The sequence below is a fragment of the Amblyomma maculatum genome, chromosome 10 (assembly GCF_055883805.1).
Source record: "Amblyomma maculatum isolate TAMU_Amacu chromosome 10, ASM5588380v1, whole genome shotgun sequence".
In the NCBI taxonomy this organism is placed as follows: Eukaryota; Metazoa; Arthropoda; class Arachnida; order Ixodida; family Ixodidae; genus Amblyomma; species Amblyomma maculatum.
The window spans coordinates 146,315,454-146,343,257 of NC_139353.1; the positions used below are offsets into that span (position 1 = coordinate 146,315,454).

Here is a 27,804-nt window from a genome sequence, read left to right on the forward strand (position 1 = left end):
GTTTTGTCAAATGAGATGGCCAGACCTTCGACCCCGAAGAAAAGTACTCGCTGTAGCTTTCAAGACGAGTGCGAATCCGGTCTTGTCTGTCTCGGGGAAGCGCTGGGTTGATGTCGAAATTGGGCTGCTTGAATCGGCTCACTGCATCTTCTTCAAGTTGATTGGGTAGGGCGAAGATTTCTCGGGTGTCCGCAACATCGCCAAAGAAATCAATCGTCATGTCCTTGTTTAGGTGCCGGTATTCTTCGGTGAAGTTCGTGACGAGCACTTCAGCTTGTCCATGACGGAAATGGGCGACGCCTCTTGCGACTCCTAGTCCACGCTCGAAAAAGAACTGGGTGTTTCTTTCGACGACACCTTCAGCAGTTTTGATGTTGATGGTAACCACGGAAACGGCAATGCTTTATCGGGGCGGTATAGTCAATACTTCGCCGAGGATGTATAGAGCGACGTGTTGAGTCGAAGTCATCGTGGAAGGTATGGCTTCTTCCATGGAGAGCTTGATGAGCTTTGAGTGGATCTCTATGATCGCCCGATGCTCATTCAGAAACTCTATACCCAAACTCACATTACCGGAGCACTGCTGCAAGACCACGAAGCCCGTAGGGTAAGTGCACCCATTCACTGTCACTCTTGCGGTCCGGACGGCGTAACAAGTTTATCAACAGCGGTGCGGATTAGCGGGCCATCCCAAGTGGTCGTCACTTTCTTGAGCTGGGCAGCGAAAGTTCCACTGATAACAAAATAGTTGGCTCTGGTGTCAACCAAGGCGGTTGTTAAATCTTTAGCGTAGCTCTTCTTACCGAGCCAGCGAGGAGGAAGAAGAGGAGAAGGAAGCGCGAGTTCGTGAGCGACGTAGAAACCTTCTAGGTACTATAGCGAGGACGTGGTCAGGCCGCCGTCTTGAGCTAAAGCGAACGCATTAATCTTTCTATAGACCTCCTTCACTCCGGCTACGTCACGAAAATGCGGTGGCGCTGTCGTCGTTAGTGACTTTCGCGTGGTAGGCAAAAACACGCTTCTGTCGCTTTGCCTACCGTGATTGTGCGATGGCTTGCTGCTGCCGGGGAATGCAGAGCACCATGCCGACTAATCGCGTCGCTATGACATGTGTTGAAAGACAAACAAGAGGAAGTTTAGTAAGCTTGTATAGGTTTCTTGCCGACAATGGTCGCCGTAAACAGTTGTGGGCCGCCGCGGTGAAGCGCCAAGGCTGGATACCGACGCCTGCTCATCGAATATGTGGCAAATACTTCGTCACGGCTAAGCTGAAACTTATTCACCTTTACGCCAGAGCGGTCTATCGGATCAAAGGTCGCGAATATCTCGAGTTTGGCCTTTTTACGACGCGTGATGGGATCTTCGCACTGTTTTAGTGCTGGTGCGGGCGCAGGTGCGCAGGTAACATATGTACCTGCGCGTTTCTTTGTTGGAGCATGCGTAGATGTTTTACCTTTGTAAACTGTTCCTCAAGCCCGTTTTTTCGCTTTGTATGTAAGCGCAGTGAGCTGCTACGCAAGTGATCTGTGTAGCACTCCTCGATCCGTGATGTACCATATTGCATGGCTAAACTTCGCCGCGTTCACTCCAAATTATTTTAATCTACTTCCTGATGAAGATTGCCACTTCACGTTGACAGCTACTGATTTGGATTGGAGCTGCATTTTGTATTTATGCCGAGCGCTTTTATTTGTATTCACAGCGGCTGATTGTGAATGCGAGTTGTGGGGTTTATCCTACATTGAAACGCGGTCACAGTGGCCGAGACCGAACTGGGCCGCCCTAACTACGGAATCACGGGTGAAGGTAAAAACGGCCCCAGAAAAGAGTTCCTCAGAAGATACAGTCCCGAAAAAAAGGTCCCTGAAATATATAGCCCCGGAATAATCGTCCAGAAAGGTCCTATCAGGAAGCGGCCCCTAGGAAAAAATGTCACCGAAGAAATTGGCTGAAAATCTGCCCAGAACTCACTCCGCGAAAAATTGAACATCTTATTGGACGCCTTTTTTTTTTTTTTTTTTTTTTTTTTAGAATAGATGCAACTATTGTTTGGGCAGTATGCCCTCTGGGTGCTTTACAGGTTTACAGGAACTGGAGAAGGCTTGGCGAGAAAGCATTGCAAATAAAAAAAAAACGAAAAAAAAAACAACCCCACCACTATAACATCCAGCGAGTATTATACAGTGCATAGTTCCCAGTTTCCAAACTGGGAAATATCGCTCTTTAATATAGGTCTAATCACCCGGCTAATATTACACATTCGAGAGACGTGTTCGCCCTCGACAGCACAAATTTCGGCGCCATAACGTTTTTTTTTTTTTTCTTTGCGAACACACGGCATCAGTGCCATGTTTTGCAAATTTCAAGTGGACGGGTAGAAAAAAGCACTGTAGCATACATTATGACCGCTAGACACAAGGAAACTCAGTCTACGTTTTTAGTAAACAGAACTACAGAACGTAAAAAAAAAAAATAAAACGGCGGGGTTCAAAATATACATAATGTTCGCTAAAACAATAAACACAATGTAAGATAAAAACAGTGAAAGTTGATTACAATGAGCGTAATTCATCGCTGATAAGCCAAGCACCAGGCAAGGGGAAAGCTCGACTTTGCAGTACGTTTCATTGCATCTGTTTGGAGAGGTTTTATCCGGGGCCATTTGTTCCTGGGACGTTTTTACCGGAACCCACGGAACCACAGTGGCCGCTGCAGCTCGTAATTGTAATGCAAGCTAACAGCGCGACTACCCGTAATAAAATTGCTACCTTTATCGACGACAGCCGCCCACGAACAAAGCAAATATAACAGATGCGCAGCGTTCTGATCTCAACCAATAACGCAATGATAAGCAAACCGTGCGGTGTCAAGGCTACCGTTGCCACGCTGACCTAAATCATCTTAACCGTACAGCCGCTCGACGCTAGCGAGGTGCTTCGTGCTTACCAAGAACGCTCATTTGCCGCTCGGTGTGAAGAATCCTCCAATTATGCTATGATGCTTCGAGCGGACTATTCGTACGCGGTACGAGCGCTACTTATGAGCGAGAAAAATCGCCGTCAGCTTACTCGACTCAAAGTAGTTGTAAGCATCCGAAGCTTTGTAATTCTCGATGCGTTCCATGCATAATTTTCTGGGAGAAAACAGAAAATAGATGCCAACGTCGCTCATTTTCCTCGGCTGGCAGCAACGCTTCTCTTGTGCGCCTTGAACCCAATCCCCATCGGTACGGCGTGCGGGTCCGTACGCTGCATGCCGTGTACGTAGAGTTTTTCAGTGTATCGCTTCAGTTCTCATCGCTGAGGCTCACGAAATACTAGCACATGGTCACTTCGTCTGCCTAGAAGGCGCCTGCAAATCACAATAACACTGCCTTGACAAGCTCGGCCACAGTGCCCCGGCTAGCCACTGTACACCGGCCGCGGTCGTGCCTTTTGCCTACCGTGGGATCGCTGACGAGATCAGCGCCACCTCGATCGCCTTGTTTGTTTACAAACATGAAGGAGGTCTATACAACATCCCAAACCTCTGTCTTTGCGTGCGCGCTCGTGGCCCATTTTTAAACATTTTGGTGCCCAAACCTGGGTGGGGGGGGGGGGGGGGCCTTGCCAGGACCTCACTAGGAGCATCGAGTGCTGCTTCCGCATGGATAGGCTGACATCTAGACCTTGACCTACACAGCGACATTGAATATACCTTCATAAAGTTGCTACCACAACACCGTAACAGCAAGGGCACCTATATACTCAATATATATAGTCGCCCCAAACAGCGCCGCGCAGCCTTTGACGCTATCTTTATCAAAGCACTAAGAGAAGCTCACACAGCTCCCCTAGCTATAGTCGGCGACTTTAACGCTTCTAGCCCATTATGGGGATATCCAAAGGAAGACACTAAAGGCAGGAAACTAGCTTCCGCCATCGCTGACATGGCACTCACCTTACTTACTGACCCGCAGCATCCGACTCGAGTCGGTACCAGCATAACTCGGGATACCTCCCCCGACCTGACGCTCGTCCGCAACGCCCGCAACTATGAGTGGCTCAATACGGGAGAGACCTTAGGCAGCGATCACTACATGCTGCAGACCATCTTTGAAAGCAACAAGCACAGCAAACCTCGTGGGCAAGCCAGAATGACAGACTGGGAGAAATTCAGGAAGGATACTAAACTAGTTACATCGGAACAAATAACTAGTTACGAAGAGTGGGCGGCATCTATTCTCGACCTTAAAGAAAACCTCACAAAAACCCTTGCCACCACGGAGGACCACCCAGCTGTTGACAACCATCTTCTACACCTTTGGGAAGCTAGGCGTAGTCTCATAAAACGGTGGAAGAAACAAAGGCACAATCGAAAACTCAGAATTCGAATAGCGAAGCTAACTACTCAAGCAGACCAATACGCATGGGACCTCGCTCGCACCAATTGGCTAAAAAGGTGCGAATCCCTCAAAGGTCGCCTAGACAGCAAGACTACGTGGAACCTTCTCCGATGCCTAATTGATCCACCGAAATCGAAGAGTGAACAACGTAGAAATTTGCATCGAGCCTTACACAACTTTCAAGGCACGGATGATGAACTCATGGATGAACTCACGCGTCGCTATATCTGCACTTCGAGAGACGCAGAACCCTCAAATCCAGAATACCGGGGGGAACCGAACGAAGACCTAGATAAAGACTTCACTTTAGAAGAAATCATAGCAGCACTAGCAGATATGCGCCGAGGTACAGCCCCGGGACAAGACAAAATTACGGTCGGACTTCTAACCAACCTCGGCACGGAGGCACTGCAGCAACTTACGGATTACGTTAACGAATGCTGGCGCATCGGCACCATTCCACAGGCATGGAAAACAGCCAATGTACACTTTATCCCCAAACCCGGCAAGAAAATCAGCATTGAAAACCTACGCCCCATATCCCTCACGTCGTGCGCAGGCAAACTCATGGAAAAGGCAGTCCACGCACGTCTCTCCAACTATCTAGAGAACAACGAGCTACTGCCACACACGATGTTTGGATTCAGAGCACATCTGTCCACCCATGATGTGCTTCTGCAACTCAAACGCGAAGTCATTGATCCAGCACGCAGAAACAGTGACCGAGCACTTCTATCCCTCGACCTCAAAGGAGCGTTTGACAATGTCAAACATTCCACAATCCTCCAAAATCTCCAGACCACCAACTGTGGCCAGCGAGTCTACTCATACATCTATGATTTCCTTAAAGACAGAACAGTCAACATCAGCATCGGCACTAAACAAACAAAGCAAGTGAAGATGGGCACGAGAGGCACTCCGCAAGGGGCAGTATTATCCCCACTTCTGTTCAATATTGCACTCCGCAATCTTCCACCTCTTCTAAATCAGATACAGGGCATACGACACGCCCTGTACGCTGACGATATAACCATCTGGACAACTAGGGGTAGTATGGGAATGATGGAAGAAACACTACAAACAGCGGCAACAACAGTTCAGAATTATGCACGAGCGTGTGGACTAACCTGCTCTCCCGAAAAATGTGAACTCCTAGTCTTCCGCCAGCACAAAAATCAGGCCACGATCGACATCCACGTTGACAACTCACCCATAAAGGAAGTTCAGACCGTTAAGATACTGGGTCTATGCATCAATAACAAGGGCAACAACCACCTCGCCATCCAGAAACTCCGCCTCGTGAGCGAGCAAGTCGGCAGGATGATCGCCAGAATAACGACGCGGAAATCAGGGATGCGCGAAGAAGATACTCTCCGACTGGTGCAGGCCTTCGTCGTGAGCCGCATCGTCTATGCGGCACCCTACCTTCGTCTCAAGAAGTTTGACATCAAGAACCTCGACGTCATAATCAGAACAGCCTACAAGAAGGCCCTGGGCCTCCCTCTTACGACATCGACGGACCGGCTTTTACGACTGGGCGTCCACAACACGGTAGACGAGCTGATTGAGGCACACCTCACGGCGCAGGTGGTACGACTCTCCACGACTCTGACTGGCCGACAAGTCTTGAACGATTTGAACATCAATTGCCCCGAACAGCTAGACCCTAAAAGCGACATCCCAGCCTCATGGAGAGGACAATTCAAGGGAACTCCATTACCGAGGAATATGCACCCCGACTTTCACCAGCCAAGAAGACAAGCACGAGCGGAAGCTATAAAAAGGCACTACGGCGGGCGCGAGGGCGTGTTCTATGTCGATGCTGCGGGTCCTGAACAGGGAATGGCGGCCGTTGCGGTAGTACACCAAGATAAAACAGTGGATGGACTAATATTACACAGCCATGACACACTGGCCGCGGAGGAAGTGGCAATTGCCCTAGCTGCGACACACACTACCTCAGAATACATTCTTACAGATTCACAGACAGCATATCGCAATTACCTCAGGGGCAGGATTGCACCGCTAGCAGCTAAAATCCTGCAAGATAGTTACACCCGTGGCTACCAACCCATGGATAAACACTTAGTATGGGTACCAGGTCACCAGGGCATCCCAGGGAACGAGAGCGCACACGCCTCAGCCCGAGCATTTCTCCCCCGGGCACCCAATACGGATCTCGTGGAACCTCCTATCCCATTGCTAACTTACACCGAAATACTTCAGCACTTAAGATTATCTCGCCGGGTCTACCCTCCACCGGCAAAGACACTAGACAAAGGGGAGGAGATACACCTCCGCAAGCTACAGACCAACACTTTTAACAATCCACGCAGACTACACGCAATAGATCCAGAGTCATTTGACTCACAATGCAAATTCTGCGGGGAGAAGGCGGACCTATACCATATGGTGTGGGCATGCCAGCGAAATCAGACTGTCACTATTAATAACCAGCCAACGCAGGAGGGGTGGGAGGCAGCTCTGACCAGCTCGGACGCAAGGGTTCAAAAAGAACTCATCGGAAGAGCGCGGACAGCAGCCTACGCCAATGGGGTTCCGGACTGAGGACTCCAACCGCCGCTACAACCTCCTAATCATTTTCATTAAAATATTTTTACCACCACTAAGCGGGTGGCTGGACGGGCTGAGAACACCCGACTTATCTGTAGCGGGATGTGCTTTTGTAGCACAGACGCGAAATGAGAAGCACCGCCGCTCAGCGTACCAAAAACCACCAGGCTTTATTGAACTTAAATATATAGCCGGGGAAGCAGTTTTGTCACCTAGCGGAACTCGCATACACTACATCCCCCATTGTTTAAGAAGGAACAGTATGCACAACACAAGACCTCACAAGTCTAGTCGTTTCGGCCTCCGGATCAGTCTTCCAAACCGCGACACACGAATGGCTGAAGTAGGTTGTGACTTGGGTGAAGCAGACAACGTCGAGGTGGTGGGCCCTGCAGTAGTAGACTCGCTACCGGATGGCTTCGTTTCGGGCAGCTCTCCTCTGGCGCCAGGTTCGGCAAGGCCGTCGGACCCTGAGGAGTTGATCACTGAGACGAGGTGCAGATTATTACGTTGTAGGACACCCTTCGGTGTCTCCACGACGTACAACCGTGGACGCTGGGTTGGTTCCAGAAGCATCGCAGGGCTATTTACATCCCGCACTCAGACTTGCTCAGCAGTCTAATAATAATAATAATAATAATAATAATAATAATAATAATAATAATAATAATAATAATAATAATAATTGGTTCACAGGAAGGGAAACGCGCAGTATCTGTCACACGTGTCTGTGGACACCTGAACCGCGCCGTGAGGGAATGGATGAAGGTGAGAGGGGCAGTGGAAAGAGAGAAAGAGGAGCCATAGGGGAGGGCAACGGAGTAATTTCGACCACCTGGGGTAGGGTGCCTCGATGCGCGCCCGCTCTCCGCTGAGGGTGGCGCCACTCTTAGAAGGGGTCGTCGCCGCCAAAACCGGTTATCGGGAGGCGCCGCCGCCCACGCTAGACATGGAAAGCGACATCCTTCACAGTCTCTGCAGAATTGCTGGGTGCTGCGTTCCCCAGTGCACTAACAGTACTAAACATGACCGGAGAATGTTTCTTTTCCGAGCCCAAAAACGGCCTCTTTTATGGACTGTGAAAATGAAGCGGGACAACTGGCAGCCGACGAACTACCCTTGTATATGCAGCGTAAGTACCAGACTTCTCTGCAGTGCTAAATTAATTTTCGGGCTTATGTAAGCTTGTCTATGCGACTGTTTCTGATTACCAGACATACCATTTTGTGTACCTTTCGGAGGCGCCATATCATGCTTTTGCAGCCTTTTGATATTTGATCGCTGTAAACAGACGTAATCTTTTAGAGCTCGAGAGCGATATGGATCCTGCAACGCATTTACACCTTCATTAATACACTTAGTATTACAAATTAAGGCTCAGGCTGGTAAAAATATTACGATCTTTCTCAGCCAAGAAGCTTGAACAGGAGTTCATCGCGCCTAGTTCACAAAAAGCCTCGCAGCCCGCTTAATTTTGAAAGGCGCATCTGGCAGCGAGAAAATTATGTGACCCTCGGAGCGGAGAATATAGCATGCGATGCATTAGGCTTTGTTTCTCTACGTTGCGTCGCACTGATATATTTTGTACTTTTGTTCTTCGCGAAAACTATGCTATACAAGACATTTATTATCCTATCCTATGTCACGCAAGTAGCGCACTGAAATGAAAAAATAAATTAATGTGAAGTACATCTTTATTTTCTGCTTGCGTGCGGAGGTCAACCTATATGCATGTCAGTGTGCGTTTGTGTAATTTTCTTGATTTATCGTAATTTAATCTTATTTTTCAGGGAATAATGCATTTATAATAGCAACAAAAATTTTTCGCACAGGCTCACTTTGATGAATCCTGTTTTGGACAAAATAAGGCAGACTGATGAAAGAAACTGAAGCAAAATGCTTTACCAACGAATTTCCCATTCAGGGGAAGGTATTTCCCATTTGATTCACTGCCTAATTACATACATTCGTTACCAAAAATGTGGGGGTCGCCCGGGAACATTTCAGTGGCATTTGAGCCACAGGCCCGGCATGGGTCACTTATTTCGTCTTTAACAGGTTATGTGTACATGTGTATGTATCAATGCTGCTCCTCACGCTCTTATCAGAAGCATTCCTCTTATTCAATTCTACTGTCGATCGGCTAACACAACAACCTTCATCTCAAACACTCACTTAACCCATTACCACTTGAAAGGCAGAATCGGTCACCTTCTTTAATTAATACAAATGAAATTACCCAGGCGACATTGTAGTTAATAAAGAGAGCGGGGAACAAGTCAAGTATTTATGTGCATCTTTTGGCCTCTACGCTTAGATTATTTTGCGGGAAAAAAAATATTGCCAAGACACTGGTGATGCCTTCTTTTCGCTCTGTTCTTTGCCTTGATTTTGCATATTACATGATTCCTGTTTTTCCTTTGCTTTGTGCTCAATTTGATCATTGGTTTGTACATCTTTCTGCTTCCAGTTGATCCAAAGAAGCGAAAGCCACCTAGAGACAGAACGCAGCATATTTGTGCATGAAGGCAATAAATAATTGTCCTTGCGTGCGCCTGAATCTTTATTTTGACTTCATAGTGTATGCATGACACAATTTGCCATCATTGCAAAATAGTGAATATGCAGCTTGAATATGCAGCTGTTCATTTCGCGGACTTCACTTTCCGCTATATCCACACACAAGCGCTATGATAGAAAGTTGACGGCGCTGGTATGACAACGACGCCGCCGTGATCACATATCGCAAAACAAAGATAACCGCCACATTTTCGTCTCGAAATAGCGAGTACATCACCGAATTTTTACTCTTACTTTTCATCTAGACTCTAAAGGGAATGATCATCAAAGGCAAAGTTCAATTCAAGGTACCACTGATAAAGGGGCTTCCTCCATCTAGGCGCATCATGCAGCAAACGCGCGCCTCGTGACCAGCGGATGCCAGCAAATGGTGGTCGCGCTAGCAGACGACGCGGTTGTCCTCGCCCTAAATGGAGAGCCGGCGCGCATCGAGGCACCCTAACCTGGGGATCTTTAACGTGCGCTGACATCGCACAGCACGCGGACGCCACTTCGTTTCGCCTAACGCAGCTGCCGTGGCCGGGTTCGAACCCGGGTACTCCGGCACAGTAGTCGGGCGTCTTACCACTGCACCACCCCGGCGGGGCTCAGCAGTCTGAAGATGTTGTACTTGGGCTGCATGTCTCCGGTTAAAGTCTTGTACCTGCATCATCCGATTAACTCGATCTCGCAGGTTAAAATAATTCGACGAGGACCAGCCTGGCTCAAGTTGCTGTGCTATCTTGGGAACTCTCGCCTGTAGGCGCCTGCCCATGAGAAGCTATGCAGAGCTCACACCATGGATACGAGAAGTGTCCTTTGGACTGCTGAAAACGTTGGCTGCTGGTGACATGCCTGAAGCCATAAGCCTGTGCAAAGGCAGACAAGTCATTGGATTCAAACTGTGGACCGTTGTCGCTGCGGGCAACGTTTGGAATGCCGTGGTGTGTAAAGACGCTCCTAATGGATGTTGTAGAACGCAGAGTGATGAGTTCTGGGAAGCGTGACCTGTAGTCGACCAGCAGCACAATCTTGACCATTCAAATGGAAAAGGTCTATTCCTACCTCCTGCCAGGGAAGATGGAGTCGGCGAAAGCAACATCGGTTCTGCGCGTTGAACGCGTGTTTCAGCGCACTTGGCGCAGTTAGAGATGAGCGTTTTGATAAATCTGTTTATTCCAGGCCACCATACTGACTCTTGAGCTTTAGCTTTGCAGTGGTTAATACCTTGATGCCTGTCATGAATGAGGCCAAGCATGGAACGCTAAGAGTCAAAGGTACAACAATTAGGGCTCCCTTCACAAAAAGCCCTTCACAAACATTTAGGTCCCCCTGATGCTGCCAGTACTTCTTAAGTGAAGAGGCAGCCTTGACTGTCTGAGCAAGCCTTTAGTGAAGTTTCAAGCAGAAGCTTAGTTGCACTCACCATCAGAAGTTCTCGACGTGTAGAGACGAGGTCTGGGAGTGAGCGAAGAATCCCTTCCACAAAGAGCTCAATGTGATCAGCTTGCCTTAGCAGTGAGCCATCCACTGGTGGCCGTGACAGCGCGTCAGCAGTGGCTAACAACTTGCCGGGTACAAAGAGTACTTGGTACTGGAAGCGCATCAGCTTCAGTCGAAAACGCTGTATCCGTGGCGTCATTAAGTCAATATCCATGGACCCCATGAGTACCAGAAGTGGCTGGTGATCAGTCTAAAGGAAGAAATTTAGTCCACGGATGTATTCCTCAAAACGAAGCACTTGCTCCCAAAGCTTCCTTTTCAGTCTGGCTGTAGCGGTGCTCCGTTGATTTGAGTGAACTCGACGCGAAGGCAACTGGAAGACGCTCAGCTGAAGGCTGCTCTTGTAGTAATGCGGCACCAAGACCAAAGAAGGTAGCATCAGCTGATACTGTGGTCTTGTACGCATTGTTGTATCGAGCAATGCGAAGGTCCGAGCAGAGCAGTTCCTTGAGCTTGGTAAAGGCGGACTGTTGACTATGGGTTCAAGTCCACTCAGACTCCTTCAGCAGCAAACCTCGGATCGGTGCTGTCGTTTCCGATGCGTGAGGCAAAAAGCGTCCGACGTGGTTAATACCCAGAAGTCTACGGACACCTGTGACGTCTTGCGGTGCCGGCATATCTTTTATTGCAGCGACTTTGTTTGCATCAGCAGAGATTTCATCAGCGCTAACAATGCACCCAGGTACTTGACGCTGCTGGCTGCGAAAGTGCACTTCTTGTGACCCCCGCTTTTGTTAACAAAATGAGAACTTCCTGCAGTAGACGGTCGTGCTCTGCACGCGTCTTGCCAAATACAAGAATATCGTCGATGATGTTCACAACTCCCGACTGGCCTTCCAGGATACAGGACATCTGTCGCTGGAAGTACTCCGCTGCAGTCGCGATCCCAAACTGGCGCCGGAGAAAACAGTAACACCCGAATGGAGTTATGAACGTTGTGTACTCTTGGGACTCGGGAGACAGCTTGACCTGGTGGAAGCTCGATGTGGTATCCAACTTTGAGAAACAGTGGCATCCCCAGCAGACCAAGGCATTTTCCGACCGTGGGGAACTAATGGCGTTCCCACAAAATGACTGTTGAGGCGGGCTAGATCCATGCAAAGCCTGAGGCCGCTGGCAGCCTTCGGAACCACAACCAGTCTAGCGCAACAGTCCGTAGGTGTGTTGATGCGACGAATAACGCCATCCCCTTCCATCTTGTCCGGCTCCTGCCTGACCGCGCCCCGAAAACGTAGCGGTAGGCGCCTGAGAACGCTTAATGAGAACGGCGTAGCATCTGGTTTCAGTCGGATAGTGTAGGCCCTGGAAGCGTTCCAAGTCCTTCAAAAAGACTAACTTCGAGACGAAACAGCCCGGACGCTACTGGGACTTCTGAAACGTGGTCTAGATACTTGCAGACAACCAGGGCTTGTATCGCCGAAAACCCTAGCAGAGGAGCTGTGTGTGCTGCCAAAACGTAAAGACGCTGTTTGACAGACTTGCCGTGCCACGTCAAAGTAGCATTACAAGTTCCGAGAACTGGCCGCACATTGTTACTGGGTCCCTTTAGCTCGCCCTTTGGGTCCTGAAGCTTGGCAGGAATGCCAGGAAAGATGTTCGGAACTACTGACAATTTGACGCCGGTGTCCACCTTTAACGACAGCCGCGTCCTTCGACGAGCACCTCAATGAACTTCGCGTTCTGGCGGCTGTCTTCGGCAACGGCGGATAGCTCCACTCAACTAGCCGAAGGTTTCCGCATCTGTTTCCCGCCTTTCTTTTTCTTTATGCAGATGACTTCAAAGTGACCACTCTTGCCGCAGAAATTGCAGGAAGCACAGCAAGCTGGGCAGTTCGAACGCGGATGCGACACACGGGCCATTCAGAGTTGCTTTGTAACTGCTCTGAAAAATAAATGAATTGAATTGAATAATAGGCAAGGATGGGTATTCTTATCAACCGAGGATAGCTTCCCTTTTCGCATGTGCGTTGCGTCGACTGCTCGCAAAGGCAGTTCTACTGTGTCATGAATTCTGCGTTGGTTATCTGCGTCTTCGTGCTGACGTGATTGAGTTAATGCGTCTTGCAAACTTCGGGCTTCGACAAAGTAGGTCTGAAAGCTTGCTGTCCAATGACCCGACGACGAAATGGTCGCGCACAAGCGTATCTTCAGTAGCTCATGACGAGTAGTTGCAGCGCATTACCATGGTACGAAGTGCGGTAAAAAATGAATTAATGGTCTCAACCAGTTGCAGCGTCCGGCGATGAAAACGGGCAGACTCGTACAAGTCGTTGAGCGGGTGGACGAAATGGTCTGTGAATGCAGTCTTGACAGCTGCTACATCATTGGTGTCGGCCTCTGCCAGCGTTGGTGATTCAAGAACCGTTCTTGCTTACGGCTCCATGTATCATACATGGAATGAACCTGAACTTCCTGTGCAGCCGTAGACAGTCCCGTCGCACTACAGAAGTCCTCGAACTGCAGTAGCCATGTCGGCCAAGTACCTGGACTGTCAAAGTCGAACGGCGGCTGTGGGCGAAGCACTGCCTCTAGTGAGGCGGCAGCGTCGTTCATGATGAAGAGCCGAAGAGCGCCGTGTCAATGGTTTCGAGATCCTACTTCTGACACCATGCAGCGGGATGTACTTCTGTAAGAACGAATGTCAAACGAGACGCACCGCCGCTCAGCAGGCCAAAGACCATCAGGCTTTATTGAACACAAATATATAGCTGGTGAATCAGCGGTGCCATCTAGCGGAGCTCACAAACACCACATTATCAACGAGCATGGCTTCTGAGATCACCTCCGCGCGCACGTTTGATCTCGGAGGCCATGTTGACGAGGCAAGTGCTCTTCTGTCATCCTATTTGACGACGCTTAGCCAACTGACTTGCCTCTACGAACGACTGAAGGCCAACAATGAAGAGTTGAAGATCAGCGACAAGCTCGAAGAGCACATCGGTGATGACGCTTGCTTTGAAGCAGAGTACGCGACGGTCATCGAGTATGAAGACAGCGTGACGCGCACGCTGACAGACCTTCTGAGTCGTCGCAGTAATTTGACGTACACCATACCTCGCATTCCGACGCAGCGGCTCGAGTCACAGCTCCCTCTTCCGAAACACCCCGTGTCAAGCTGCCGAGGCTCACTACAACACTTTTCTCTAGGGACCTGAGCCGCTGTTTTGAGAGCAGTTTGACCACGTTATTCATCGTAACGATAGTCTCACTGTGACAGACACATTTCATGCAACTTTTCATGAGAGGTGACGCGGCTTCAGCCGTCGCGAGCCTTCCGACAACCGCGGCGTGCTACATGGGCGCCATTTCTATGCTTAGGAACGTTTCAGCGATAAGCACGCTTGGAGCAAGAGTACTTCTCCAGACCTAGAAAGATGCTACTCATATGTTCTCCAACCGACACCATGGTCTCCGAAAGCTCTACGAGGAAGTACTTAGCAACGTCAGAGGGTTGGAGTTCTTGGTCGTGAGCAGGACATCGTTTTCCGCGATGCTTTGCAGCATCCTCCTAAGGACGCTCCCGCGTGCTCTCGTCATCCCGTACCACCGTTTACTTGCTACTGATGTGGCAGCCGAAGTCTACGATACCGCAGCAAATGGATCGGAGCTCGATCGCTTGCTGGCGGTTCTGGCAATTAAAGTCGAGAGCTTGGAGAAGACCGACTACAAAGCCCGTGGGGACCCGGTAATACAGTCAGAGACCTGGACGCAATACCATGACACAAAATGGAAGATAGCGCCTGCGCAAAGACCGACGTCATCCGTTATTCATGCTCAATCTTCAAAGATTGACGAGGCCTGTGTTTATGCCATTCAATCGACCATTTGACTTCGTCATACCGTGCTGACCTGCTGCTTCCAGACAAGAAGCTCCCCTCAGAGCGTGCGATACTTTTGTTGCACGACCAAAGGGAACCGTGCACGAGACTGCCGTCGCAGGATTACACGTTCCAACTGTGGGGGTCGACACGCCACTAGCATGTGCAATGCGAGCGCGATGGGGAGGCTCCGTAAAGGAGAGAATAGAATGATCACAGACGCAACCGTATCCCTTGGATCGTCCTCGCGTATTTGTCTGCATACGCTCCGTGCCTGGGCAGTGAGTTCCGCCACCTGCTGCTATGTTCGAGGCATCTTCGATGGAGGCAGTCAGCGCACGCTTATTACAGAGTCGTTGGCAACGCAGCTGCAAGCGAAGTACGTGGAATCCGTAAAGATGGCCCTAATACATTTGCAAACATTTCTGACTAAGCGGCAAAGAAAAGACGCATTGTAGAGCTGAATTCAAAGAGCCAGTTTGCGAATGATGAGATTACTCTGCGTGCTTCCTCACATATGCAAGGACATCGAGGAGACGCCCACGGATTCTTCTTTTGTGGCGTCACTTAAGCAGCGTGGCCGACATATTGCAGACGAATTGTCATGCTATGACGTTGGCAACCGCAGTGGGATCAGCGTCGGAATTGGGTCAGACAATATGTGGACTGTCTTGACGGGGCAGGTCCGTAGATACGACACGGTGGTGTCACTCAACGCTTTGGAGGCCAACCTACGGTGGACCTTTCAAGGTGTGACATCACAAGTCACTTGCCTGCCTACACTACTGAGAACATCTACCAACCAAGGGAGCGTTAGAATCAAACATTTGAACTACAGAAGGCATTATGTGCCTAGGCCTTAGGTAGCAGGAAAGTCCCCAAAAATCACCTGATAACAGAAGACTTGATGTTGCCGGCCGAACTTGTACACATCATCGCGGAGCTCTACACTGCCGGCGTCCGCATTGAGCACCAGCTGGAAGCTGAGATGATAGAACTCATTCGCCACTTCACGCGGATGGCATGCCACTGGTGAGTCAGTCAAGATTTTAAGCATTTCTCGCGATGTGGCAGTCTAGCAGCGAGCTGTATTGGATGTCCATCGAGGGGCAGCCGGAGCTGGGCACAAGAGTGAATGTGAGCAGCCTGGTGCCTGGATACATGTGCCAGGAGTATAATGAAAGCTTTTGGATAAATCCTACTACCGAAGGACTATAGGCAACGGGTGTTCGCTAGGAGCCGCCGCCATCGTCTAGCAAGCCAGCGTCACCCTGCGAGCAGCGATGAGAATATTGCAGGCTCGCTCCTCCAAATACATTATAACCGACTCGCCAGGGGCTTGTCGGAACGTCCAGGAAGGGTAAACTGCTCCCCTAGCTTACCGCATATACCAAAATTGTTGTCGAGATTCGGATCCCACGTACCGATCTCTCGTTTGTGCTCCAGCTCGCCAAGGTCTCCAAGGGAATGAGGCAACCGACGCCGCCGCCGGCGCTCTCTCTCTCCGGGCATTTCCCACGGGACCCGACGCGGACCAGGATTTTGATTTCAGCCCAGTTTACAAATTTAAAGAAATATCTGAATATTACAAATCTACTCAGAAAACTCTTCCCACCCCGTGCAAAGGGCTGGGGAAGGCTAGCGAGCGGGTGCTCCTGCGCCTGCTCACCAATACAATATTGTGCCCGGCTACTCTAAAACATTTTGATCCGCAATTCTACGGGCTCTGCTTGCACTGTGGGGAGGTATTCGACACCTACCACATGGTGTGGGCCTACCAGAAAAAAACCCATCTTGCCCCCTATCCCCAACCCCACCCGAGAGAACTGGGAGGCGACCCTGTCCGGCTGCTGCACCCTAGAGGCCCAGAAGGTCTTAACACAGCGCGCCAGGGCTGCGGCAAACGCCAATGGAGTGCCTGTCTAGGCATCCCACCTAGTGTATATACCTCTATGTAATATAATAAACGTTTTCACCACCGTCACCGGCGCAGCGGGTGTAGGAGGCTGGGCAGCGTAGCGCGAAACCGAAGGCATCGCAAAATGAGGCGGGCGGCGAAATGGCTTTTCCAGCGGAGATTATGCCTTAGGTTTTGTAATTATCACTTCTTTTATTTTGCAGAGGAAATTTAAATGTGAGGCGCGCTGATTTGAACCAGACGCGTTTAAAACGCGAATGAAGTGATGTTTGGCTCCTCTGGAAATTAACACAGCAAATTGCACGCCTCCGACGATCAGCGCATAGCCGCACTTCCTCTTAAAAACACCTGTATTAAATTTGTTCGCAGTTCTTGCTGCATTTAAAGGGTTTTCGCATGGATATCGGCCAGCGCCGCAACGTTTACGTTGGTCATCGTTTGACGATGCGGCATAATTTCGATGTCTCAACGTTGCGATACCCGAGTTCCCTATGCAGGTCCAAGTAGCACGGCAGCATGGGTCATCACTGCTGCTTCTTGCACTGGAGCCATTGCAGCCGCTCCTTCAGGAACGCCCAGTGCCTGTCGGACTTCCTCAAGGATGACATCCGTGAGCGGCCTTACTTGCGGCTGTGTTGGCGATAGGAGGAGTCGGAGCAGCTCTTCTCGAACGACCTCAAGAATTATCTCGAGGAGATGATTACCGCATGCAGCTTCGGTGTCGCGGTTTGCAGAGAAGGCTTGAAGAGGCCGGTTGTACTGTCGAGTTCGGGCATCAAGGGAATTTGCTCTATTGAGGATGCTTGTTCGAATTCAGCCACGGTTTAGGGTGGGTTTCCCACGATGCACGCGAAAAGGGATTCTTTAACTGTGCACATTAAACAGTGAACTTTCTTTTCTACGGTCATTTCCGGGCCTGCGCGTTGAAATAGGCGCTTTATTTCCTCTAAATAAGCGAGGAATTACTCATTCAGGAGCTGAATTCTTGATTGGAGGAGGGCATAAGCTCTTTCTTTTCGGACAGAACTGGCAAATGCATCAAAAACTCCGCTTTGAATGTCTTTCAATCCTTTAAAGTCCTTTAAAGAAGTCTCGGGACTTACGAACAAAAGAGAGAGGCCTTCGCCCTGCAGTGTGTATAGTCAGGCTGATGATGATGAGAATGATTGCCTTCGAATTCTCGTTTTGAAGCAGCCGGAAGGAAGCGCTAGAAAATTAGCCGAATTAAAAGCGTAGACGACTGAGTTCTTGTGGCAGCGAGTGCGCGGTAGCCCATGTGACAAGGCATAGAAATTGAGAGATGTCACAGTTCAGGGTGACGCTGTCATTTCTCCTGAAATAAGTAGTATTTGAGAAAAAGGAGCGAAATTTGCGTACCAGCCCCACGGGCAAAGGGAAACATTGATCTCGTTTGTGCGTCAAATGGCAGCAAGAACCACGAATAAATAACAGCAATTATTGAAGATGGCATGGCCTGCCTGTCACCTCGTCAATAGAAAACCGCCGTCTGGTAATGTAACTAGTTATCTACACCGACGGAACCTAGTTGCTGTGTAATGCGGTAAAGGCGGCATTGCCATCTTACCTGTTGGCATGTGCGACGAAAATGTACTTTCCGTCTTTTATAAGAACTTTTGTCAAAGTCAAGTTTGAGCTGAAGCGGTGTCGACGTGCTGCAATTCTTCTACTGGAAAAACTAGGCCATGAAACCTTGAAACAAGCAATGCACAAGACAAAAAACGAATGTCTAGAAGTATTTTGTACCTCTAGAACACATAAACCTGAATGCCCTTTCTGAGGCATAGTTTCCGTGAACGGCACATGGTAAAAGCTCGTGAACTCTTGCCTGCAACGAAACTTTAAGGCCTTGAAGATAGAAAATCCCCTCATCCAATATTCGAAGTACCAATAAAATAGTCGACAATTTCAAACAAAATTTCTGCCATGAAAAGGGAGGCTTTTCCGCTGACATAGAAAACCTTTTTATTCAGTCCCTCATTAAGATCTGATCATGGGTCTCCGCTAATCGGTCTGAATGCGGAGAAGTAGCCTTCCAAAACAGCGCGGAAAGCAGGAGCGATTCTTTCTTTCTTTTTGGCAATAGTATTGCGTCAACAGCTCAGAAGACAGAGAGAAGGGGCATTTGCATAGGTATTTTCCTGTTGCACCCGTGCTGTGTGACATATTATTATCTAAGGTTGACAGACGCATTCAAGCCAATATTCCAGTTGTTAAATTGCTCAGATACGTTGATGAGTTATTCATACTTTTCAGCATGCCATGCAAGAGAAGGTGATATTGTCAACGAAGTGCTGAGAATTTTTTTCAAGCATGGTGAAGGTTTAAAGTCCACATGGGAATCATCTACAGGTGGTCTCATTAAGGGTTTAGGTATTCACCTGGATTTTCCCGGCGTTAATGTGTGCTGCATGTACTATCCACGAATCAGAACGAGTCTAGTGATTTTACACCGCGCACTGCAAGGTTGCTATGCGAATTATCGTGTCTGCCTGTCTTCACGGAGCCGCAACAAATTACTGTAGCCACCGCATGGCTGTCAGCATAAAAGAGCAATTCAGGCGTCTATAACGGGCAGGTTTCTCGCCAGAAGCAATAGTAGCAGTGTGTTAAATCAACTTGCAAAAGCAATACGTCTAATCCGACGTGTCAGCCGCTGCCCTCAAATTTGCCAAGACATCCACCAGCTTGTGGCGCGCATCCCACAATCAATACGCATTGAGTGGGTCCCACGGGATCTGCTGCCTTCCCAAAGTGAAGCTGATTTAGCAACCCGCCTCGTGATCCAAGACGCATCAATCCCACGGCTCCTCGAAGTGGACGACGCTAACCTCCTTTTGTCAAGAAAGGAAAACCTCCGGCGCCGCACACGTGCACGTATCCCTCCGTGTGCGATATCCCTTCTCGCGGTCTCACCCGTGCAGAGGAGGTTGCGCTTAGGAGGATCCGGGTCGGTGTTGCCCTTACACCAGCTGTCACTAGGACGTGGGCATACTTCCAACACTTATATCCCCGCCCAGGGTGCCCGATCTGTAAAAACGAAGATGTTGAGGCCGACATCCACCACTTGCTGTGGGACTGCCCAGCACTCAAACCAACACGAATCCGGCACCTGAGCTAAGCTGGCTTTTCAGCAACCAATCCTGCCTCATATGTCACTTGGACGCACAGACCTCATGATCGCTCACTTCTGGACTTCATAAAATCAGCCAAACTTTTTCCATTCATTTAATCATTTATTCACCCTCTATCTAATACTCCACTGATTTCCTGAGGCAATAAATATCGACTTAAAAAAATTGCAAAAGCTAAAAGCTTTAAAGAATCAATCCACAAAGCAGGAAAGCGGAAAAACAGAGCGAAAGCAAGACTCCTGTACCGGTGATACCTATACTTCCATAGCTTTTCGCATAAAGATATAAACAGGTACCACGTTATGTCGTCAAGATGGTTTTCTCTGCCCCGTGCAAACTTTCAAAAGTCTTTACTAAAAAGGAGAAAAAGCAAGAGGAATGCACGAATTAAATCAAAATTATTTGGCGGAATGCAAGCCGATCATTGTGTAGAGGATCCCTATAAGTTGCAGGCTTCATTACATCGGGCAGACTGGAAAATGCTTCAATCAGAAGGCCAAAACACAAACAATGCACACATTGCAAGAAATGTTGCCGACCTTTGCAAAGCATGTAAAACCGAAAAAATAACAGATTCTCATAGATAGCACAGGTTTCGTAGGATCGGCATGGAGGCGTACTTTATAAGAAAGGCCGGGCAGGAGTGCGCCAGCACACCTTCTATCAATTTAATTGAGAGCGCTTGATTTTCTGGATTGCCGTCTGTCATCATCATCATCAGCTTGACTATACCCACTGCAGAACGAAGGCCTCTCCCATATTTCTCCACTTTACCCGGGTTTGTGCTAGCTGCATCCACTTGACCCAAGCGAATTTCTTAACCTCATCCGCCCACCTAACTTTCTGCCACTCACTGCTACACTTTCCTTCCCTTGGAATCCAGTTTATCACCCTAAGCGACCATCGGTTATCCTCTCTTTGCACCCTCTCTTTGCACTACATGTCCTGCCCATGCCCATTTCGTCTTCTTAGTTTCCACTAGAATGTCGGTAACCTGACTTATTTCTCTAACCCACTCTGCACGCTTCCTATCTCTTAATGTTACCCCTACTATTTTTCGTTCCATAGCCCTCTGGGTTGTCCTCAACGTAAGTAGAACTCTCTTGGTTAGCCTCCACGTTTCAGCTTCATAGGTGAGGACAGGTAAGATGCAACTCTTATATACTTTCCTCTTTAGCGATACCGGTAAGCTACTAGTCATGATCTGTGAGTGCTTGCCAAATGCGCTCCATCCCAATCTTATTCTTCTTGTTATTTCTTTTTCATGGTCCGGATCTGCGGTTACTACCTGTCCTAAGTAGACATATTCGCCTAATACTTCCAGTACTTCGCTGCGTAATGTAAACTGCTGTTCCTTTACGAGGCTGTTGAACATTACCGTAGTCTTCTGCATATTGATTTTCAAGCCTACCTTTCTACATTTCCTGTCTAGGTCACCAATAATTATTTGCAGTTCATCCCATGAGTTGCTTAGCAAGGCAATGTCATCAGCAAATCGCAGATTACTGAGGTATTCTCCATCTACCCTTATCCCTAACTGCTCCCATTCCAAGTCTCTGACTACTTCCTCTAAGCAAGCTGTGAATAGTACTGGGGAGATTGTGTCTCCTTGCCTAACACCTTTCTCTATGGGAATTTTGTTACTTTCTTTATGCAGAACTATGGTTGCTGTGCAGTCACTATATATATCTTCCAGCACTTTCACGTATGGCTCGTCTACCCCCTGATTTCGCAATGCCTGCATCACCGCCGAGGTTTAAACTAAGTCAAATGCTTTTTCGTAATCAATGAATGCTATGTATAAGGGCTGGTGATATTCCGAGCATTTTTCTCTCACCTGAGTGATGGTATGGATATGATCGATAGTGGAGTACCGTTTCCGAAAACCTGCTTCATCCTTTGCTTGATTGCAGTCTAAGGTTGTCCTGATTCTATTAGCGATTACCTTAGTAAATGCCTTATACGTAACAGGCAGTAAGCTGATTGGTCTGTAATTTTTAAGGTCCTTTGAGTCCCCTTTCTTATGAATGAGGATAATGTTTGCATTTTTCCATGGTTGCGGTACCGTCGATGACACCAGGCACTGTGTATACAGGGTGGCCAGGTTTTCTAACACGACATCCCCCGCGTCCTTCAGCAAATCTGCAGTTATCTGTTCCTCTCCAGCTGATTTCCCCCTTTTAATAGTTTCTAATGCTTTCTTGTCCTCGTCCTTTGTAACTGGTGGAACGTCTGACTGTTTTTCCCTACCGCCAATCTCCTTACGGTCCTGACTATCTTATCTGTATAGAACTCCTCGGCTACTTTGACTGTCTTATCCATATTCGTGATGACGTTGCCCTCCTTGTCCCTTATCGCATACATATGGTTTTCGCCTTTGCCCAATGTCTTCTTTACCGCTTTAAGGCTTCCCCCGTTCTTTACAGCATGCTCAATTTTCTCCATGTTGTATTTCCTTATATCGGCCACCTTGCGCTTATTGATTAGCTTTATCTCGGCCAATTCAATCTGGTCTGTTGGATTGGAAGGTTTCATACTCTCGCGTTTCTTAATCAAATCTTTCGTCTCCTTAGACAGCTTACCGGTATCCTTTCTAACTATCCTACCGCCTAATTCTACCGCACTCTCCGTAACGATATCTCTGAAATTATTGTTCATTGCTTCCAGGGTAATGCCGCCATCTTCGGTTAGAGCTGAATATCTATTCTGTAGCGAGATCCTGAACTCTTCTGCCCTCCCCCTCACCGCTAATTCGTTGATGAGTTTCTTTTTTACTAATTTGTAGCGTTCCTTCTTCAGATTTAGGCTAAGTCGAGACCTCACCATCCTGTGGTCACTGCATCGCACTTTCCCGATTACCTCTACATCTTGCATAATGGCGGGAGTTGAACACATTATGAAGTCAATTTCATTTTTAGTCTCCCCGTTAGGACTTTTCCATGTCCATTTCCGGTTCTTCCGTTTGCTGAAGAAGGTATTCGTGATTCTCAAGTTCTTGCGCTCTGTAAACTCAACTAGTAAGTCTCCCCTGCTATTACTAGAACCACTGCCTGGTCTCCTGCCTGCTTTTTTCCTACCTTGGCATTGAGGTCGCCCATTAGGACAGTATACTGCGTCTTTACTTTTCGCATTGCCGATTCTACATCTTCGTAGAAGCTTTCAACTGCCTGGTCATCATAACTATATGCAAGTGCATAGGCCTGTACAACGTTCAGTTTATATCGCTTATTAGGCCTAATAACGATGCTTGCCACCCTCTCATTATTACTATAGAATTGAGCTATATTATCCACTATATACTTATTGATAAGGAAATCTACTCCTAGTTGTCGCCTCTCTGGTAAATCTCGATAACACAGCACATGCCCATCATTCGGTACAGTATATGCCTCATTCGGCCTCCTAACCTCACTAAGGCCTATGACATCCCATTTCATGCCCTCTAGTTCCTCTAACAGCACTGCTAAACTAGCTTCACTAGCTAGGGTGCTAGCGTTAAACGTTGCCAGGGTCAGTTTCCAATGGCGGCCTGTCCAGCGGAGCTAGAAGCTCTTAGCGTCACAGGTCTGACCGCCGCCGTGGTCAGTCGTTCCGCAGCCACTGGTGACTGAGGGCCGGGGTTTTATGGAGCTTATCATAGGAGTTTGCGGCCAATTACCCCACCAGGGTGGCCAACTCCTGTTCTGGTGAGGGAGTGCGTTGCCGTAGGTGTTCACCGGCATCAGGTCGCGCCCCAAACCGGTTTATGCAATTCCATCGACACGCGGATTTGTTTTTTCTTTTTTTAATTCTGGTGGAGAATTGCGCAGCACCGGGATTTGAACCCCGGTCCTCTTGCATGCGAGGCGGATGTTCTACCGCTACGCCACCGCTGCCTTCTGTAGTTAATCTCTTAACTTGCTTTCCACAAGCACTTGTTTCTTGTAAGTAATCCGGAACGAGATAACGTCTACTATATATGCTTTTATTCCTTTGCGTTTTCTTGTAGCTTTTACGCTTCTTGACATTCTTACTCTTCATGATTCTTTTTCCATACGCGCATTCTTATTTTACCTGTTTCATCTGACACGGTTGGTTTTTGTATAGAGAGTAGTACACATCAGTTTTTAGATTTTTTTGTTTCTTTTTTATTTTCTTATCCCTTTTTAAATATTTCGTTTTTTCTTGTTTTTATTTTTTTCCAGTCTCTTTTATGTTTTTACTTCTTGAATTCTTTCTAATCTTTTAATTGGTTTCCTATTCTTTCCTTAAGATGCATATATATTTATATCGTCTTCTTTGACACGGTATAATCTTATACCTCTTGTTTTTAATACAGTTGGCTCTCAATAATGTTGTCTTGCTTTCTTCGCATGGTTCGCAACAGATTTTGTCAACTTGTGCTCTTCACCCCATTTTCTCAAATCATGGAGCCTTGTACACTTCTGTTATATTTCCTTATATATCTTACCTGTTTCTTTTTTTTTCTCGGCATAGCTTACATCTTATGATTGTTTTAGCGTAAGAACCTTGCACACTCCTTTCATCTTTCTTCTTTTTATTTCATATTTTTTTCGGTTTGTTTGCTTGCATTTACCCGTGCTAATTGCTGAGTTTTGTTATTGCTTTGACAACATTTAGGACTAAGGCCTTTTAAAAGGGATTTATTTAACAGGGGTTGGTCTCCTTTTTGTTTCTTACACCCGACACTGTGGATTCAGATTCTATTTCCTTTTTCTTGATTGTAATCTTCTGTGAGCGTGCTCATCGACGGATAGTTTCAACGGCTCCTTTATATTCGACGTGATGTTTTTCCAAAATAAAGTTGCAAGTTAGCGCCTGTCTCGTCCACATATGTGTCATCCTTGTCTATATTTGCGCTATGTTTTCAACGAATGGGTGCTCAGGTAAGGGAAGAAAAATGGGCGCCAAATTATGCCAACACATTCATGACCTAACGTTTTAAAAACGTTGTTTCGATTACGTATTCATAATGCGGGCCTAAACAGAGAACGAACTCATTCAGTTTATCAGCTCATTTAAAAAGCTACATCTAATTATTCTTTCACTCACAATTCCTCAACTGAACACATACACTTACCATATATTTTAATTCGAGTTGAAGGATAGACATTCTACACTAACGCTTATGAAAAAGAAGACAGTGAAAGACACGGTTGGCAGCCACGCCAATGCAAGCTTCAGTCCCTAATGACAGGCCATCAGATTGAAACGAATTTGTGCACGATCGTCCGATATTTATGAAAATACTAATCGCAAGCGAGAAATTCTAGACAATCAGTGCTACCCGTCTCTATCATTAATGATGCCATTAAAACGGCGGAACTACCTATTCAGAATCACGTCCTTGAGGAATCCCAGCCAGAAGCATATCATTGGAATCTCATACTAACCTTCACATGCAACCTCCAGACTATTATCAAAATCTTAACAGAACACATCAAGTAGGAGGAGAAGGAGGAAGAGGAATGGCAGGGATAATAACCAGCAGAACAAATCGGTTTGGTATCATGTACTAGGGAAAGGGGGTAAGTGGATATAAAAGTGATGAGTAAGAAAGGGATGGGTGAATATCGTAGAAGAAATCGGGCGGCTCTCCACAATTTTCTCATCGGTGCTCCAGGCAAGATGCATCAAACCAAAACGTTTACAAACCGATTTAGAACCGTCAACAAACCGAAATCTGTGGAACGTGCACCACGCGGAAAAAGTGATCCCAGATTCTCAATCACATATAAGCCACAGCACTCGTCAAAAGCACCCATTCAGATTCCGAACATATCTCAGAAAATTGGAATTGCAATTCATTCCAGCTACGTTGTTTACATGCTCGAGGATGGCGACACCCTAATACAATTCATAGGCCAGACAGTCAATTCCTTCCGACTGAGATATAATAAGCACGACTTAAATGTACAATCCCTCCCGAACCAGCCAGGGTCAAGACACCTGCACGAGAACGACCACTGGTCAGATAATCGTAAGGAAACAATATAGCAGAGCGGCTTCAAAAACAATCGTGAATGCGACAAGAGATCATAATGTATTTATAAGTTTAACAGTGTAAAAAGAAGCATAAACTGAAGCCGCAGAATTCTGTCTGTTCTGCCAAGATCAGAGACCTGTTAAAGTTCCAACTCTATCACAGAAATCAGCACTGAATATAGCCGTGTTTACATGAATGTGGCAACTAGCACGTCGCATCGCATCGCACCCGATTCGTGGCGCATCATGTAAACAGGCGTAATGCGCTAGGAAAGCGCATCGCATCAATGAGTCATGCAGGACTGGACTGAGAGGTGGAAGGGGACTTTTTCCATGCATGCAAACCTGGTCGCATTGCTTTAAGAGCAAGATGGCGGTTTCCGGCAAAGCGGCGGCCGCTCGCCTCAGCACCAATTCGTCGTTGCCGCTCCACTGTATCTCGCAGTCTCTGTAAACGAACTTTGAGCGAAGTTTTTTCTTTGTCTGAAGATGCCCGCACACTTCTGGAAACAAAATGCCTCAAATATACAGATACCTTCTGGAATCGGACTAAGCTTAGCGACTAAGCTTTGTTTGGGCGCCAGAGTCAGAGAGCGCTGGATATTCCAAATAGATTCGCAGGTTACATAAACAAAGGTGACGAAGCATTTAATTTTTCTTGATACGCTAATTATATTATTTATTACAACTTTCCTCTTACTCTGGTGTAAATGAAATAATTTCTATTTGGAGACTTTACTACCTGGTGCCACTGTTGCTTTCAGTATGTGACATCGCTCACCGAGCTAGAGATGGTGTGCTACATGTAAACGCTGTCGCATCGCTTTACCGTGAGGCATTACGAAATGCGATGCGCTACTGTTGCCTTCATGTAAACACTTCGTATGTAACCGGAGCTACTACTGGACTTTGCATGCCATTCTTGGCAGTTATCTCCATCTCCTATTCAATTCGTCTTCTGGCCTCGCGAAGCGTGCATACATGCCTTTTTTACGATTTTTCCTTTCTGGCTACTCCTAAATCTGAGGTCTCTTAGGCGTAACGCCATTGTGTACTTCTGTCCCTTCTTCCTTTGTCCCCCCTGCGCCTCCGGGACCGGTGAGAAGTGACAACGCATTCTTCCACTAAGGTAGCAGAGTGACCGCGCATGCTGCCGACCACTTGAGCTCAGCACGACAGGCCTGTTAATCAGCGGCCACCCGTCCATAGTAAAAGATGGATCGCAGCTGGACATTGCACTTTCCTGCTGCTTACACGGTCTGCGCAATCTGTATTTCCCTTACAGCTCCCATTCTTTTTCTTAACCATGGTTACTTATTTTTCCTTATTTCGTTTTTTTTCCTCTTAATTTACTACACTCCTTTCTCTTTTCGCTCGCCCAACCCCTACATACGCGGAAGCAGCAGAGGAAACAAACATTCCTGAACAAGATAAGTCTTCGGTGTAAATTTCCATTGAAATAATTTCTTATAAGGTCGCTGCCGAAATAATTATTGTCTAAGAAGTAGAAAGCATCTCTAAAATTGCTATGACTAGTAAGGTAAAAATATGCTTATATTTATTTTCAGGGACATGTCATTTCAACGGAACAGAGTATCCTGAAGGCGAGAATACCACGGAAAAGCCATGCATGCTAACATATTGCGATCCGAGCGGAGGGGATCTAACAGTTGTGAAGTAAGTTTGCATCGAACGACACAACTTCAAAACATTATAGATGTAAATTATGTTTGGTTTGTTTTGCGAGTTTTACGTCCCAAAGCGACTCAGCCTATGAGACACTCGTAGTGGAGGGCACCGGAAATTTTTACCTCCTGGTGTTCTTTAATGAGCACAGACATCGCACAGCACACGAGTGCCTCGGTTTTCGCCTCCATCATAAAGTGTCCAATGAGGCCGTGATTCGAACCC

General features: G+C 47.5%; 1 long non-coding RNA gene across 1 annotated transcript in view; it reads left to right on the forward strand.

Moving 5' to 3' along the window:
• The window catches only part of LOC146177670 (uncharacterized), an 82,650-nt gene that overhangs the window by 14,609 nt on the left and 40,237 nt on the right, over window positions 1–27,804 (forward strand). Inside the window, exon 2 of the long non-coding RNA XR_014701337.1 lies at window positions 27,462–27,570. This is a non-coding gene — a long non-coding RNA (uncharacterized LOC146177670). The remainder of the gene's footprint in view (window positions 1–27,461; window positions 27,571–27,804) is intronic.